At 38.0% G+C, this 11210-nt stretch overlaps 3 pseudogenes; all 3 read right to left on the reverse strand.

Annotated features, from left to right (window-relative positions):
- Window positions 1–767, reverse strand: LOC128288676 (30S ribosomal protein S2, chloroplastic-like; annotated as a pseudogene).
- A 4184-nt stretch (window positions 768–4951) lies between these two features.
- On the reverse strand, window positions 4952–8002 carry LOC128288674 (DNA-directed RNA polymerase subunit beta'-like; annotated as a pseudogene).
- Window positions 8003–8027: 25 nt separating this feature from the next.
- Window positions 8028–11196, reverse strand: LOC128288673 (DNA-directed RNA polymerase subunit beta-like; annotated as a pseudogene).
- Window positions 11197–11210: the final 14 nt, after the last annotated feature.

Here is an 11210-nt window from a genome sequence, read left to right on the forward strand (position 1 = left end):
TTATCTTATTATTAATCAAGGATTTCGTATATAGCTAGAACGACCCTCACAAATTGCGACTACTAATTTGTTAAGAATTAATCGAATTGAAGCTATAGCGTCATCATTTGCTGGAATCGAAATATCTGCGAGATCGGGATCGCTATTTGTATCGATTAAACAAATTGTTGGAATTCCCAAAGTGATACATTCTCGCAGAGCCGTATATTCTTCTTGCTGATCAACGATGATTACAATATCAGGCAATCTCGTCATATATTTAATCCCTTGAATATGTTTGCAAGCGAGATAATTGTCTCTTCAACATAGCTGCATCTCTTTTCGGAAGACGGTTGAGTCCCCCCGTCTTTTGTTCTGTTCTCAAGTCCCTGAACTTATGAAGCCTCGTTTCTGTAGTGGGCCAATTTGTTAACATACCACCGAGCCATTTTTTATTAACATAATGACACCGAGCCCTTATTGCAGCCCGCGCCACCGAATCAGCGGCTTTATTTTTGGTACCAACAATTAAGAATTGTTTTCCCTTACTTGCTGCATCAAAAACTAAATCACAAGCTTCTGATAAAAAACCAGCGGTTCTAGTCAGATTTGTAATATGAATACCCTTACGTTTTGCAGAGATATATGGCGCCATTCTAGGATTCCATTTCCTAGTACCATGACCAAAATGAACTCCTGCTTCCAACATCTCTTCCAAATTTATGTTCCAATATCTTCTTGCCATTTCTGTTTGCACTTCCTCTCTCTCTCTCTTTTTTTTTAAGTAAAAAAAAGAGGACATACCCTAAGAATAAATAATGGTTCAATGGAACCTTCTCTTCTACTGGGGATTGGTCGTTTATCCACGAGCCAAGCCATTACTTTCTATTCGTTATTCTCTTATTACTATTAACAAATTAACAACTCAAATGACTACAATAAATTATCTTAAGAATCATTAAATTCTATACACTATAAAAGAGCGGCCTGATGTATCATATAAATTGTTTGAAATGCAAGAGTCAAATAATTCTCAGTGTAGTGGAAAATATCTCTCATTTCTCCCTGAAGAAATTCTTTTTTTTGTTTCCAAAAGAATGTTGTTATGTTGCCGTGACCATTGCACTAATCTTTGAATCCGGTACCGGCGGGTATCATACCCCCAAGCACAACGTTTTTCTTTCAGGCCTTTCAACCAATCGATACGACCTCGGAGAGCAGCTTTTACTAAAACTCAGGCAGTTTCTTGAAAACTTGCTTGATATATAAAACTTTGAGTGTTCAGAGATGCTCTCGTTATTCCTAATAAAACGGTCTCGATAACAAATCGCTTCTTCTAAAGCACGCCCGTTCGTTCCGTTCGCAATAATCCAATCAGTTCCCCGGGTAAAAAAACATTAGACATTCCATCTTCTGAAACCAATACTTTTGATGTTATTTGACGTACAATAATTTCTATATGCCTATTATGGATCTGTACCCCCTGAGATCGATAAACCTTTTGGATCTTATTAACCAAAGAGAGACGACTTTGCACTATAGTTAGCTCAGCACCAATCACGAATCCTCAAGGAATTCCAAGAATTCTTGTTATATATCTGTCAAACCTCAATTCTCTTTTCTAGGTTCATCGATATTGAATCAATCGAACGCCTTCTAACACTTGTTCCACTTTTGGAAGACCCTGCGTTATATCACCAGATCTCGATTTTTCATATATAAATGTAACTAACGTATCTCCTTCGTAAAAGGTTTCTCCATAATGCCCATGGACAGTTGCTCCCGGAGTCGCTAAATAAAGCTTAGCTGATCTTATTACTATAGAATCAGCTTGAACAATAAAAACTTGGCCTGATTTTAGGCGTGGTCCGCTTTTAGCTATACATACATTTTCACAAATAAACTGTTCAAGACTAATTATTGTGGACGTTTCTTCACAACAATTATGATGATAAATGATGATGGAAAATACTAACTCAAATTGACTGCATCTAAAAGATGTTACGGCATGGATCGAAATTATAAATTCTCCCATTTTCAGCTATTAAATAATAGTTAAGTACTTGAAAAGCCTGTTTTAAATTGTCAAGCTCAAAAATATTTCGCTACCGAGGTCTGATTGTTGAGTTATTAAAGGGTAAAATGATGAATAAAATTCGCAATTTTGGGGCTGTTCTAAAGGACCCAATAAATTCTTAATTGGAATTAGAGAGGATCTTTTTAATTGATTGTTTTATCACATTGTGATATTTTACATCGTTGAATGGGCCTCATGCGAAAACAATTAGATACTGATAAAATTATCAAAGATTGGGATTCTTTATTTCTGTTCAAGAGCGTATGAATAGTTCCGTGATTTTGGTCAAACGATTATTGAATCCTTGTGTTGGAATAAATGGAATAAAACGGAGTTTTAATGGTACGATCTGACCTATTATCAGAAATCAATTTGAACCTGACGGATCATTTCTTTTTCTGATATAAAAATATGAGATTTCACTAAGTCGATTCTTAGGAAATCTCGAATCAGACTCATTGTCCTTACTTCAACAAAGGAAGCACAGACCTCTTCGGCGAAAGAACTTTTGTTGTCTTGGTCCCAACTCAACACTAAACAAGTCCGAACTAGTTGAATACTTGTGTCAGAAATTCTCCGAGTCGGTTTGCCATTTCCATAAAGGATATAATTGACAGCTCGAAGTTGCATATTATCTTTTCCTGAAATGGATCCTGGGGAAGAGTGTTGCTAAATTTAGACCGTCCGGTATTTCATATGGGTTACAGGTCGAACAAAACAAAATACTTTTCTTGGTAGGTGTGATCCGTTGGACATAGATCCATTTTTTCAATTTTTTTGATTCCTTAGAGTTTGTTTTGCCCGTTCCTGGTGGTATCAAGATGCCACTGTGTCGAGATATCTTATCTCTTTCTCCGGGAAAATAGATATTACCCGAAAAAATTTTCAGTTCAATCCTTTTTTTTTTTCTTTCCACTCGGACCAATCCGCCCTTGGCTTCTTGTATTTAAAGTGATTGGGGTATCTACTCAATGATACTATTGTTCCGTACCATTATGGAAGAAGATTCGGATAAAATATGCACTTCCTCGGGAATGAAAAAAAATCGATCTACTTTCATTTGGTATTTTGGCTTAACCTTTTTGACTCCTCGATACTCAATCACATCCTCCCTTTTGACGATTGAATGCGCCCCTAGAGTCCCATATTTAGTAATTCCTGAACTCTTTCTTCTGTATCGAGGATCGTCAAAAAAAGCAAGAATACTTTTCTGGAAAATACCATTTATGGGTATTTCCATCGAGATACCGGAATGGAATGTAGCATTAGTTCTTTCTCTTGGTCTTGAATCAATTGAAATGGAATAATAAATCTATTTCTTCGTCTCTTTGCCAATAAATCAGCATTCTCGTGGAGAATAGCAGAATATATGAAATCACAATGCCCAGTACCTATTATTCGATTCAATTCTGAATAATCGTAAATCCTCTCTTCTTTTTTATCCGAAAAATCCGAACTAAATAAGTTGTGTCTCACTTGATCATTATTCACTGAGAATCTAGAAATATATCTTCGTTCGGCAGAAAGATAATGAATGTTTATTTGATCTTGATCCTTGTGGAGCGAAAAAGGAACTACACTGAATTTGTACGAACCCCCTGATAATATCCACAAATGGCTTGTTTTTGGTAAGAGATGGACATTACTATATGTAAATTCGGGCGAATGGTACACATCGGTACTCCAGTGCATTTCCCCCTCTGAGTCAGAATAAATATGTTTTCGAACCCTCTCTTTCAAATTTAAAGTGTATGTTCCCGCGAATCTCAGCAATCACTTGTTCTGATTCTACATATTGATCGTTTTGAACTAAAGAAAACTTTTTGGTGGAATAGTCACCTTATGTATAATATCTTCACTCTCAATAATTACATACAAGTCCCGATAACATAAAAAAGCAGGATGCCCGTGACGTGTGCGTGTAGGATGAACCAAATCCTCATTGAATTTTATTTTTCCATTAAAAGGGGCTCGGACATGTTCTGCAGTACCCCCTGTAAATACTCCGCCGGTATGAAAAGTTCTTAATGTTAGTTGCGTTCCCGGTTCTCCAATGGATTGCCCCGCAATAATACCTACAGCTTCTCCCAATTCAACCAGGTCACCATGAGTGGGGCTCCGACCATAACATAATCGACAAATCCAAGATGTACTCCTACAAGTAAAGGAGTTCGAATAGATATTGGTTGTGTTCGAGGCTCTGAATCGATCGACAAGCCCAAGCCCAATATCTTGATTTCGAATGGCAATGCACCGCGGACCCATATATATCGTCCGCTAATACGACAATTAATGTTTGGATAAAAATTCTTTCCGGAAGCGTCCTCTTTTGAGGACTCACAGAAATCCCTCGGGTGGTGCCACAATCTGTTCTACGTACAACAATGTGTTGAACTACTTCAACAAGTCTGCGCGTAAGATATCCAGCATCTGATGTTCGTACGGCGGTATCCACAACCTTTTCGGGCTCCGTAGCAAGAAATGATATATTCTGTTAAAGACAGTCCTTCGCGTAAATTGCTTTGAATGGGTAAATCGATCATTTGTCCTTGGGATCCGACATTAATCCTCTCATACCTACTAATTGGTGCACTTGAGATGCATTTCCTCTAGCTCCTGAAAAAGACATTATATGGACTGGGTTAAACGGGTCAGTCATCCTAAAATTAGGATTCATTTCTTGTCGCAAATATTCACTTGTAGCATACCATATCTCAATTGATTGGCGTAATTTTTCTACCGCGTGTACATTCCCAAAATGATGGTGTTTTTCCAAAATCAAACTTTGTTGTTCAGCATCTTGGACTAGCCATCCTTAGAAGGTATCGTTAAAGATCATCAATTCCTAATGAAATGGATGTAGCAGTGGCTTGCTGAAACCCAGAGCTTTACTTGATCCAGGATGTGTGATGTATATGCCATTCCGAAGTGATCTATTAATCTGCTAATAAGTCGTTTAATGGCAGTTCCATCTATCACTTTATTGTGAAATACCAGATTGGCCCGTTCTGCCATAAATACCCCCTTATTCCGCTGAGTGGACTTCGCCAATGGGTTTGAGTCAATGATTGGAAAACTTCCTTTTCTCGATCTTGATTTTGGTAGAAAGTCGGGTCAGGAACTGGGGTCCTAGTTGAACCGGAGAGACCCGAATTCATATTGGTGTCATAGAATTTTTTAGCTTAGATACCATATGATTGGGTATCATATGAGTAGGCCTAAAAAAACCCTTGTATAGCTTCTTTGATTTCTCGGTAAAGAGAAATATGACCAACAGTGGTTCGAATGTATATACAAAGAATTTTTTTTTTAAACTTCTTACTATTAGATAATGTCCATAAATCTCATGATAGGTACCCGAAGATTCATAGTGAACTTCGATGGGAGCTTCTCTTGAAGTAATAACGCATTGCTCTAGTCGCCACCGGAGCCACAAGGACTATCTAAATTGATTCTTTTCTGCCTATAATCGCATCATAGGAATTACAAAAAAGGCTCCTTGTAGACTTATAGTTATTATCGTCAATTCTTTCATTTTGATAGCTTTTCGATTCCATGGATTATACCTATTCGCACAAATACCTCGACGATTCACTCGTTAATACATAGAGCCCAATAAGCATATCTTGGTAGGTACGAAATGGGATCCCCAATAGCTGGAGACAAAGAGATTCATATGAAAACATAAGTAAACGAGCCTCCGCTTGCGCCTCTAAAGATAAAGGTACATGAACTGCCATTTGATCCCCATCAAAGTCTGCATTGAATCCCTTACAAACTAATGGATGTAAACAAATAGCGCGTCCTTCCACTAAAATAGGTTGGAATGCCTGTATACCTAATCTATGCAGAGTAGGCGCTCTATTCAGCAATACAGGATGTCCCCGCATAACTTCTTGCAGTATTTCCCATACAATCGGCCCTTTTTCCGAATTTTACTCTTAGCAACTCCTATGTTCGGAGCAAGATGTTGTCTAATTAGACCGCGAATTACAAATGTCTGGAAAAGCTCTATTGCTATTTCGCGAGGCAATCCACAGCGATGTAATGAAAGTGAGGGGCCAACAACAATGACAGAACGTCCCGAATAATCGACTCGTTTGCCAAGCAAAGTCTCGCGAAATCTTCCCTCTTTGCCTTCAATTACATCTGAAAACGACTTGTAAACCTTATTATGACCGTCCCTCATTGGTTGTCCGCGGATTCCATTATCAAGAAGTGTATCCACGGCTTCTTGTACCAATTTTTCTGACACATTACTAATTCCCTGGCGTAGATCTACTTGTTGTTAATAGATCGGTAAGAGTATTTCGATAGATAACTCTTCTATAGAGTTCATTAATATCCGAACTCATTAGTTTACCCCCATCTATCTGAATGATCGGTCTCAACTCGGGAGGAAGAACCGGTAATAGACATAAAACCATCCATTCTGGTTCTATATTTGTTCGAATAAAATGCTTAGCCAATTCCATGCGTCTAACCAAAAAATCCTTTCTTCTTCCAATTTTTCGATCTTCCCATTCATTACCCGTGAGGCCTTCTTCTCTAATTCTTTCCATTCTACCACCGAATAATCGATAAAATTCGCAAATCTAGATCGGCTAATTGTTCTCGAATAGCACCTGCTCCGGTAGAAATTTCGCGACTTCGAAATGTATCGAAACCTTGGGTAGTAAAAAAAAGTGGGATACTGTATTTCCAGGATTGAATTTCATATTCGAATGAACCTCGTAATCGTAAGAAAGTAGGTTTTTTAGCGATGGGCCTAGCAAAAGAAAAATTAGGATAGGGCCCTGCGGGATCCCCCCCTCAAAATCGGACATGAGAGTTTCCTCTCATCCGGCTCAAGTAGTTACACCAAATAAAGATAAAGTAAAGGAGTTCTCGCTTTCAAATTCTAGAACCCCCCCAAAAAGGTCTACTCTTTACTCAAGTTCCAAGAAACATTTCATTGATTGATTCTTCTTTTATTGATTTAGATTTTCTTAATTCTTTATTCAATTCAAAATTAGGACATAAATGAAATGTGAAATTCTTGAGTAGTCTACTTCCCCTCGAATGCTGAATCCTCTTAAATTAAAGGAGTGTCATAAGGGATTTACTTGTCTATGTACCCTTCCATTCGATCTCTTAGGTCCTGCGGTACCTCGACGATTATACGATGCCCTTAACTTAAAGCCTAAGCCTATATGCGATGTATAGACTCCTGCAACCATGACATATTTGTTTCCTTGAACATAATTTCATTTCTTTCTAAAGAACTAAAAGAAATGAGAACAGTTAATTCCACAAAAAAGTCTTTTTTCACGGTACAACTCAAAATTCCTAGTTATTTATTTTTACTGACTCGACCATAGACCAATTCCTTTTTATTTGGGAGTATTGAATACGCCCATAATTCTGAGCTTCATGTTACTCTTCCCAAGAGACATGTCAGATCCAGGGCATCCCAATTCGATTGAATGGGATGACAGTTTCTCATTCTAATCTGTAAAATAATAATTTCGATCAAATCACACATCGCAGTATACTAGACCCTCTAATTCTTTAAGAGGTTTGTCTAAAAGATTGGCGATATAACTAGGAAGACGTTTCAAATACCATACATGAGTTACTGGACATACCAGCCTTATGTATCCCATTTGATATCTTCGTATCCGAGAATCAACAAATTCAACTCCGCATTGTTCACAAAATTTAGGGCCCTCCTTTTGATTTCCAATTACTCGATAATTTCCAGCGCAAATTCCACTTTTATAGGTCCAAAATTCTTTCACAAAATAATCCATCCTTTTCCGGTTTATTGGTTTTGTAATGAAAAGTATAGGGTTTTGTCACCTCTCAACGGTTTCTCCATTAGGTAGGATTTTCTTGGCCCAAGCACTTATTTGTTGGGGGAAACTGATCAATTCGGAGTTGTTGATGTTTATATCGGTCGATCATAGAAGAAAATTCTGATTCATTCCGATTAAGCTTCCTTCCTATTAATCTGGAAGTTCTTCTCAGATACAAGAAATGATTCAGTTCAGAGCCAAGATCGTAATTCTCGGACGAGCAATCGAAAAGATTCTGGAGCATCTTCGGGTTTAGGTATTGTTCCTCCAATGATCGTAGTCCCAAGTACTTCTTGGCGAGCTCTAATATGATCAGATTTATAAGTAAGCATTTCTTGTAAAATATGAGCAACACCAAATCCCTCTAGAGCCCAAACCTCCATTTCTCCTACCCGTTGTCCTCCTTGCTTGGACCTTCCTCTAAGTGGTTGTTGTGTAACAAGTGCATAATGTCCTGGAACGCCCATGTATTTTATCATCAACTTGATGAATTAATTTCAAGATACCCTATGGTTTCGCTGTTTTCCTTATTGGCTTGATATAATTCAGGAAAACACTAGTTTTCTCAAGCCTCTTGTTCATATCTCTCATCAAATGGTGCTATTCGATAATGTCTATCTAGTAGACTCCTGCTAACCAAGCGAGCATTCAAATAGCTGTCCTACATTCATTCGTGAAGGTACTCTAATGGGTTGAAGACCATATCAACAGGTCTTCCGTCTTGCAAATAAGGCATATCCTGTCTAGGTAAAATTTTGAAATGATCCCTTTATTTCCATGCCTTCCGGCTACTTTATCGCCTACTTTGATTTCGCGTTTCTGTGAAATATAGACACGAATCGTTTCGGATTATAACTAGAACCCCTTTTTCTGGACCCATCTCATCGATGACTCGACCCTCCACCTATAGGTAATTTTAGACAGGTTTCCTTTGAAGTGGATACCTGAATCCCAAGTATGGCCCGTAATAATCTATCTTCTGGACGATGATTCTTTCGCCACCTGAGGCGTTAATTTACCTACTAAAATATCGCCTGTCTCCACAAGATCCCAGCATCACAATTCCATTTTGTCTAAATTGCGGAGTAAATGGGCTTCTAGGTGCGGTATTTCGTTAGTGATTCTTTCAGGACCTTGGCTTGTCATGAGTCTGAATTTCATATTTTCGTATGTGAAAAGAAGTATAAATATCTTCGCTAATAGGTACCGCATCCTCAAAATTGTAACCTTCCATGGCATATAAGCTACTAGTACGTTTTTGCCCAAAGCAGGTTCGCCACCAACCGTAGCACCGTCCGCTAAAATTTGCCCTTTTAATGCATTTACCCCGCCGAACCGGGCAGTTTGATGCATACAAGTATTTTGTTGGAACGTTGATACATAACTAATGGAATGCCTAGAGCATCTCCATTGCCCGATAAAATAATCTTGTCAGTATCGGTGAAATGATCTTTCCCTCGTGATCGGCTATAGCAGGAACTCCTGAATCTAGAGCCACTTGGCGTTCAACCCAGTTCAACAATGCACTTCTCGGAACGAAAGCGGAACTTCTTGCGTTGCATATTAGACTCATTAAAGCCCGATTCGCGTCATTATGCTCGATAAAAGGAATGAGGAAGCTCAATGAAAAATATTGAAAAGGAAAAATACTTCGAAGATGAACTTGTTCCCATGCAATAGTCAGGAATTCTTGGCGGTATCGAGCCGGAACAACCTGTTCTTCCTGAATACCTGATTCAAGGCCAAAAATTTCCTGCCGCTACCATATAATATTCATCTCGACTTGGGATAAATAAAGCATCTGTGCTTTTTGATCTCTCAAAGATTTTATAAAATGGACTTTCTAGAGACCCCCAATGACCAATCCTGGCATGAATAAGGATCCGATAAGTCAACATTGATCCTTCAGACGTGTCAATTGGGCAAATGCGTCCATAGTGACTAGGATGGATATCTCGTATCCGAAAATTAGCAGTTCGCCCGGTCAATCCTCCGGGGCCCAAATAACTCAATTTTCTCCCATGCACTATTTGTGTCAATGGATTTGTTCGATCCAAACTTGAGACAATGGGTGTAATCCGAAAAAATTCATAAGTGGTTGTTAATGGAGTCAAGTTACCAAATTCTGAGAGTCGGTATCAATTTATGCCTAATTGCTCCGCATATAGTTCCTCTAACTACATTTCCTAAACGAACCAGAGCCAATCCGAATTGATCTTGTAAAGATCCGCTACAGAACAGAATACGCTTATTTTCAAATGATTCATATCGTCAAGTGTACCCATTCAAATTTCATTCCAATCAAACGATCCGCAGCTGCCAATATATCTCAGTAACAAAATGTATTGTTCTGAGGTATATTAGATTCAATCTCTGGTTCATATTTCGTCGACCAATCCTTCCTAATTCACATCTTTGCTGAAAGAATTTCTTTTGTAATTCCTTACACAGGATTCAGAAAATACCGGATCCCCGCCTACACAAGAAAATTGTTGATAAAACTCCAAAATGGCATTTTCTTTTGACCCAATTTTTTTTTCCTTATCGGTCAGGAAGACAAGAAAATCTCAGGGTAGCAAACATTCTCTAAATTTCTCTTAGATTCGAACCCATAGCTGATGATAGAACTAGAATAGATATTTTCTGTTTCCTACTTACGAGCCCATATCCTTGCTTTTCTATCAATCTCTAATTCTAACCTCCCTCCCCAATCTGATATTATGGTACCAGTATAGACCGAAATTCCGTTATGATCCAATTCTGATCGATAATAGATACCGGGGCTTTGCAATATTTGATTGATCACAATTCTGTATATTCCATTTACTATAGAAGTTCGGGGAGTTCATTAAAGGAATGTTCCAATAAAATTGTTTGTTCTTGCATATCCTTACTGGTTTCCAAATTAATCCTGCGGATACATATAATTCAGAAGAATATGTAGTGATTCATATACATCATCTTTCTTTTATCAACGGTTCCACCAATTGATATGTTTCCACAAATAATTGAAATTCAATTTCTTGCTCTGTATCTTCAATTTTTGGAAACTTATAAAGTTCTTCTGTTAAGCCCCGATCCATGAACCCACAAAATCCTTCAAATTGTATCTGATTCAACCCAGGTATTGTAGACATTTCCCCATTTTCATCCCCGAGCATTTTGAATTTCCCATTTCTCAAAAAAATCCCATTCTTTTTTCATTCTTCATCGAATCCTACGAATCGATCTAATAATGATGGAATTGAATTTCTATTCTGTTTACTGAATCACATGAAATTTTATCTAACTCCATATACCATATAATATGTGGAATG

This window comes from Gossypium arboreum, unplaced genomic scaffold (assembly GCF_025698485.1).
Source record: "Gossypium arboreum isolate Shixiya-1 unplaced genomic scaffold, ASM2569848v2 Contig00251, whole genome shotgun sequence".
Classification (NCBI taxonomy): Eukaryota; Viridiplantae; Streptophyta; class Magnoliopsida; order Malvales; family Malvaceae; genus Gossypium; species Gossypium arboreum.